Source organism: Aethalodelphis obliquidens, unplaced genomic scaffold, assembly GCF_003676395.1.
Source record: "Aethalodelphis obliquidens isolate GAN/ISIS:26980383/991018 unplaced genomic scaffold, ASM367639v1 scaffold8, whole genome shotgun sequence".
Classification (NCBI taxonomy): domain Eukaryota; kingdom Metazoa; phylum Chordata; class Mammalia; order Artiodactyla; family Delphinidae; genus Aethalodelphis; species Aethalodelphis obliquidens.
The window spans coordinates 22,307,397-22,313,396 of record NW_020837952.1 but is presented as its reverse complement, the minus strand read 5'-3'; positions in this window follow the sequence as shown (position 1 = coordinate 22,313,396).

Below are 6,000 nucleotides of genomic sequence, written 5' to 3'. Positions count from 1 at the left end.
AGTGTGTATGCCCAGTAGTGGGATTGCTGGGTCATATGGTAGTTCTATTTGTAGTTTTTTAAGGAACCTCCATACTGTTCTCCATAGTGGCTGTATCAATGTACATTCCCACCAACAGTGCAAGAGGCTTCCCTTTTCTCCACACCCTCTCCAGTATTTATTGTTTCTAGATTTTTTTAATGAAAGCCATTCTGACTGGTGTGAGGTGATACCCCGTTGTAGTTTTGATTTGCATTTCTGTAATGATTACTGATGTTGAGCATTCTTTCATGTGTTTGTTGGCAGTCTGTATATCTTCTTTGGAGAAATGTCTATTTAGGTCTTCTGCCCATTTTTGGATTGGGCTGTTTTATTGACATTGACCTGCAGGAGCTGCTTGTATATTTTGGAGATTAAACTTTTGTCAGTTGCTTCATTTGCAACTATTTTCTCCTGTTCTGAGGGTTGTCTTTTCATCTGGTTTATGGTTTCCTTTACTATGCAAAAGCTTTTAAGTTTCATTAGGTCCCATTTGTTTATTTTTATTTCCATTTCTCTAGGAGATGGGTCAAAAAGGATCTTGCTGTGATTTATGTCAAAGAGTGTTCCTCCTTGAGTTTTATAGTGTCTGGCCTTATATTTAGGTCTTTAAAACGTTTTGAGTTTATTTTGTGTATGGTGTTAGGGAGTATTCTAATTTCATTCTTTTACATGTAGCTGTCCAGTTTTCCCAGCACCACTTATTGAAAAGACTCTCTTTTCTCCATTGTATATCCTTGCCTCCTTTGTCATAGATTAGTTGACCATATGTGCGTGGGTTTATCTCTGGGCTCTCTATCCTGTTCCATTGATCTATATTTCTGTTTTTGTGCCAGTACCATATTGTCTTGATTACTGTAGCTTTGTAGTATAGTCTGAAGTCAGGGAGTCTGATTCCTCCAGCTCTGTTTTTTTCCCTCAAGACTGCTTTGGCTATTTGGGGTCTTTTGTGTCTCCATACAAATTTTAAGATTTTTTATTCTAGTTCTGTAAAAAATGCCACTGGTAATTTGATAGGGATTGGATTCAATCTGTAGATTGATTTGGGTAGTAAGGTCATTTTCATAATATTGATTCTTCCAATCCAAGAACATGGTACATCTCTCCATCTGTTTGTATCATCTTTAATTTCTTTCATCAGTGTCTTATAGTTTTCTGCATACAGGTCTTTTGTCTCCCTAGGTAGGTTTATTCCTAGGTATTTTATTCATTTTGTTGCAATGATAAATGGGAGTGTTTCCTTAATTTCTCTTTCAGATTTTTCATCATTAGTGTATAGGAATGAAAGACATTTCTGTGCATTAATTTTGTATCCTGAAACTTTACCAAATTCATTGATTAGCTCTAGTAGTTTTCTGGTGGCATCTTTAGGGTTCTCTATGTATAGTATCATGTCATTGGCAAACAGTGACAGTTTTCTTCTTCTTTCCCAATTTGTATTCCTTTTATTTCTTTTTCTTCTCTGATTGCTGTGGCTAAAACTTCCAAAACTACGTTGAATAATAGTGGTGAAAGCGGACATCCTTGTCTCGTTCCTGATCTTAGAGGAAATGCTTTCAGTTTTTCACCATTGAGAACGATGTTTGCTGTGGGTTTGTCATATATGGCCTTTATTATGTTGAGGTAAGTTCCCTCTATGCCTAATTTATGGAGGGTTTTTATCGTAAATGAATGTTGAATTTTGTCAAAAGCTTTTTCTGCATCTATTGAGATGATCATATGGTTTTTTGTCTTCAATTTGTTAGTATGGTGTATCACATTGATTGATTTGCGTATATTGAAGAATCCTTGCATCACTGGGATAAATCCCACTTGATCATGGTGTATGATCCATTTAATGTGTTGTTGGAGTCTGTTTGCTAGTATTTTGTTGAGGATTTTTGCATCTATATTCATCAGTGATATTGGTCTGTAAGTTTCTTTTTTTTGTAGTGTCTTTGTCTGGTTTTGGTATCAGGGTGATGGTGGCCTCGTAGAATGAGTTTTGGAGTGTTCCTTCCTCTGCAATTTTTTGGAAGAGTTTGAGAGGGATGGGTGTTAGCTCTTCTCTAAATGTTTGATAGAGTTCACCTGTGAAGCCATCTGGTCCTGGACTTTTGTTTGTTGCAAGACTTTTAACCACAGTTTCAATTTCATTACTTGTGATTGGTCTGTTCATATTTTCTATTTCTTTCTGGTTCAATCTTGGAAGGTTTCTTTCTTTCTAAGAATTTGTCCATTTTTTCCAGGTTGTCCATTTTATTGGCATAGAGTTGCTTGTAGTAGTCTCTTAGGATGCTTTGTATCTCTGCGGTGTCTGTTGTAACTTCTCATTTTTCCTTTCTAAGTTTATTGATTTGAGTTGTCTCCCTCTTTTTCTTGATGAGTCTGGCTAATGGTTTGTCAATTTTGTTTATCTTCTCAAAGAACCATCTTTTAGTTTTATTGATCTTTGCTATTGTTTTCTTACTTTCTATTTCATTTATTTCTGCTCTGGTCTTTATGATTTCTTTCCTTCTGCTAACTTTGGGTTTTGTTTGTTCTTCTTTCTCTAGTTCCTTTAGGTGTAACGTTAGATTTTTTATTTGAGATTTTTCTTGTTTCTTGAGGTAGGCTTGTATAGCTGTAAACTTCCCTCTTAGAATTGCTTTTGCTGCATCCCATAGGTTTTGGATCATCATGTTTTCATTGTCATTTGTCTCTCGGTATTTTTTTATTTCCTCTTTGATTTTTTTTAGTGATCTCTTGGTTATTTAGTAACGTATTGTTTAGCCTCCATGTGTTTGTGTTTTTTACGTTCTTTTCCCTGTAATTGATTTCTAATCTCATAGCGTTGTGGTCAGAAAAGATGCTTGATACAATTTCAATTTTCTTATATTTACTGAGGCTTGAATTGTGACCCAAGATGTGATCTATCCTGGAGAATGTTCCATGCTCACTTGAGAAGAAAGTGTAATCTGCTGTTTTTGGATGGAATGTCCTACAAATATCAATTAAATCTATCTGGTCTATTGTTTCATTTAAAGCGTGTGTTTCCTTATTAATTTTCTGTTTGGATGATCTGTCCATTGGTGTAAGTGAGGTGTTAAAGTCCCCCACTAGTATTGTGTTACTGTCAATTTCCTCTTTTAGAGCTGTTAGCAGTTGCCTTATGTATTGAGGTGCTCCTATGTTGGGTGCATATATATTTATAATTGTTATATCTTCTTCTTGGATCGATCCCTTTATCATTATGTAGTGTCCTTCCTTGTATCTTGTAACATTCTTTATTTTAAAGTCTATTTTATCTGATATGAGTATTGCTACTCCAGCTTTCTTTTGATTTCCATTTGCATGGAATATCTTTTTCCATCCCCTCACTTTCAGTCTGTATGTGTCTCTAGGTCTGAAGTGGGTCTCTTGTAGACAGCATATATATGGGTCTTGTTTTTGTATCCATTCAGCAAGCCTGTGTCTTTTGGTTGGAGCATTTAATCCATTCACATTTAAGGTAATTATCGATATGTATGTTCCTATGACCATTTTCTTAATTGTTTTGGGTTTGTTTTTGTAAGTCCTTTCCTCTGTTGTGTTTCCCACTTAGAGAAGTTCCGTTAGCATTTGTTGTAGAGCTGGTTTGGTGGTGCTGAATTCTCTTAGCTTTTGTTTGTCTGTAAAACTTTTGATTTCTCCATCGAATCTGAATGAGATCCTTGCCGGGTAGAGTAACCTTGGTTGTAGGTTCTTCCCTTTCATCACTTTAAGTATATTATGCCACTCCCTTCTGGCTTGTAGAGTTTCTGCTGAGAAATCAGCTGTTAATCTTATGGGAGTTCCCTTGTGTTACTTGTCATTTTTCCCTTGTTGCTTTCAATAATTTTTCTTTGTCTTTAATTTTTGCCAATTTGATTACTATGTGTCTTGGTGTGTTTCTCCTTGGGTTTATCCTGCATGGGACTTGCTGTGCTTCCTGGACTTGGATGGCTATTTCCTTTCCCATGTTAGGGAAGTTTTTGACCATAATCTCTTCAGATATTTTCTTGGTCCTTTCTCTCTCTCTTCTCCTTCTGGGACCCCTGTAATGCGAATGTTGTTGCGCTTAATGTTGTCCCAGAGGTCTCTTAGGCTGTCTTCATTTCTTTTCATTCTTTTTTCTGTATTCTGTTCCGCAGCAGTGAATTCCACCATTCTGTCTTCCAGGTCACTTATCTGTTCTTCTGCCTCAGTTATTCTGCTATTGATTCCTTCTAGTGTATTTTTCATTTTAGTTATTGTATTGTTCATCTCTGTTTGTTTGTTCTTCAATTCTTCTAGATCTTTGTTAAACATTTCTTGCATTTTCTTGATCTTTGCCTCCATTCTTTTTCTGAGGTCCTGGATCATCTTCACTATCATTTTTCTGAATTCTTTTTCTGGAAGATTGCCTATCTCCATTTCATTTAGTTGTTTTTCTGGGGTTTTATCTTGTTCCTTCATCTGGTACATAGCCCTCTGCCTTTTCATCTTGTCTGTCTTTCTGTGAATGTGGTTTTTGTTCCACAGGCTGCAGGATTGTAGTTCTTCTTGCTTCTGCTGTCTGCCCTCTGGTGGATGAGGCTATCGAAGTATATATCTTTATATAGATGTTTTAGTGGTTGCTATAGGTATTATATAATATATAAGTGTAACTTATTACAAACTATTGGTGTCAGCATTTTACCAGTTTGAATGAAGTGTAGAAATATTACTTCCATTTAGGTCCCTTTGCCACTCACTCCACCAATAATACAATTGTCTTAAATATTTCTTCTGTATCAAGAACCTATATATGTTCCATAACCAATATAATATAACCAATATAACCATAACCTATGTTATAATTTTTGCTTGAACTCTCAAACATAATTTAGAAAAGATAAGGGAATAGTTTTTTATGTTTACTCATAGTTTTACTCTTTGCCTTGTGTTTTCTTCATTCCTGATGTTCCAAGAATCCTTGATTTATCATTATCTTACTATTTTAAGATCTTTGTTTAGCTATTCTTTTAGAGTGGGTCTGATTATGACAAATCATCTTAGTTTTTCTGAATCTGAGAATGTCTTAATTTCAATCTTCATTCCTAAAGCATATTTTCTCTATGTAGTATTCTTAGTTGACTCTTTTTTGAAATTGAAATTAAAGTTGAAAATGTTGTGCCACTTTCTCTGGCATCCTTGGATTTGGTTGAGAAATTTGATGACACTGAAATTGTTGTTCTCCTATAGGTAATGTATTGTTTCTCTCCAGTTACTTTTAAGCTTTTTTGTCTTAGGGTCTCTGAAGTTTGATTATGATGTATGTTGGCATGAATTTCTTTGGGGTTATCATATTCGGCTTTTACTCAGAATTGTTTATATCTTTATCTAAATTTTGGAAGTTCTCAGCCACTATTTCTTAGAATATTTTTTCTGGCCCTCCCCATCTTTCTCAATTCCTTCTGGGACTCCAATGACATGAATATTAGATATAATATTTTGTTATTGTCTCATAGATCCCTGATGTTCTGTTCATTTTTCTTTTCAGTCCATTTTCTCTCTGTTGTTCAGATTTGGTAATTCCTACTGTTCTATTTTCAAGTTCACCGGTCTTTTCCTTTCCCATTTTCATTGCTCATCCAGTGAATTTTTAATATTGGTTTGTCTATATTTTAGTTCTAAAGTTTCCATTTGAATCTGTAACTTCCATTTCCTAGCTGAGACTTTATTTTTTTTCATTTCTCTTAAGCATTTTTGTAATAGCTCCTTGAAGCATTTTTATGATTTTTTTGATATCTTTTTTTAATTGAAGTATAGTTGATTACACTGTTTCAGGTGTATAGCAAAGTTATATATGTGTATGTATATATTCTTTTTATGATGTCTACTTTAAAATCCTTGTCAGATAATCCTAACATCTGTGCCATTTGGGTGTTGACATCTGTTGCCTTTTCTCATTCACATCGAGATTTTCCTGGTTCTTGGTATGTGACTGATTTTTTAAATTGTATCCTTGACATTTTGTGTTTT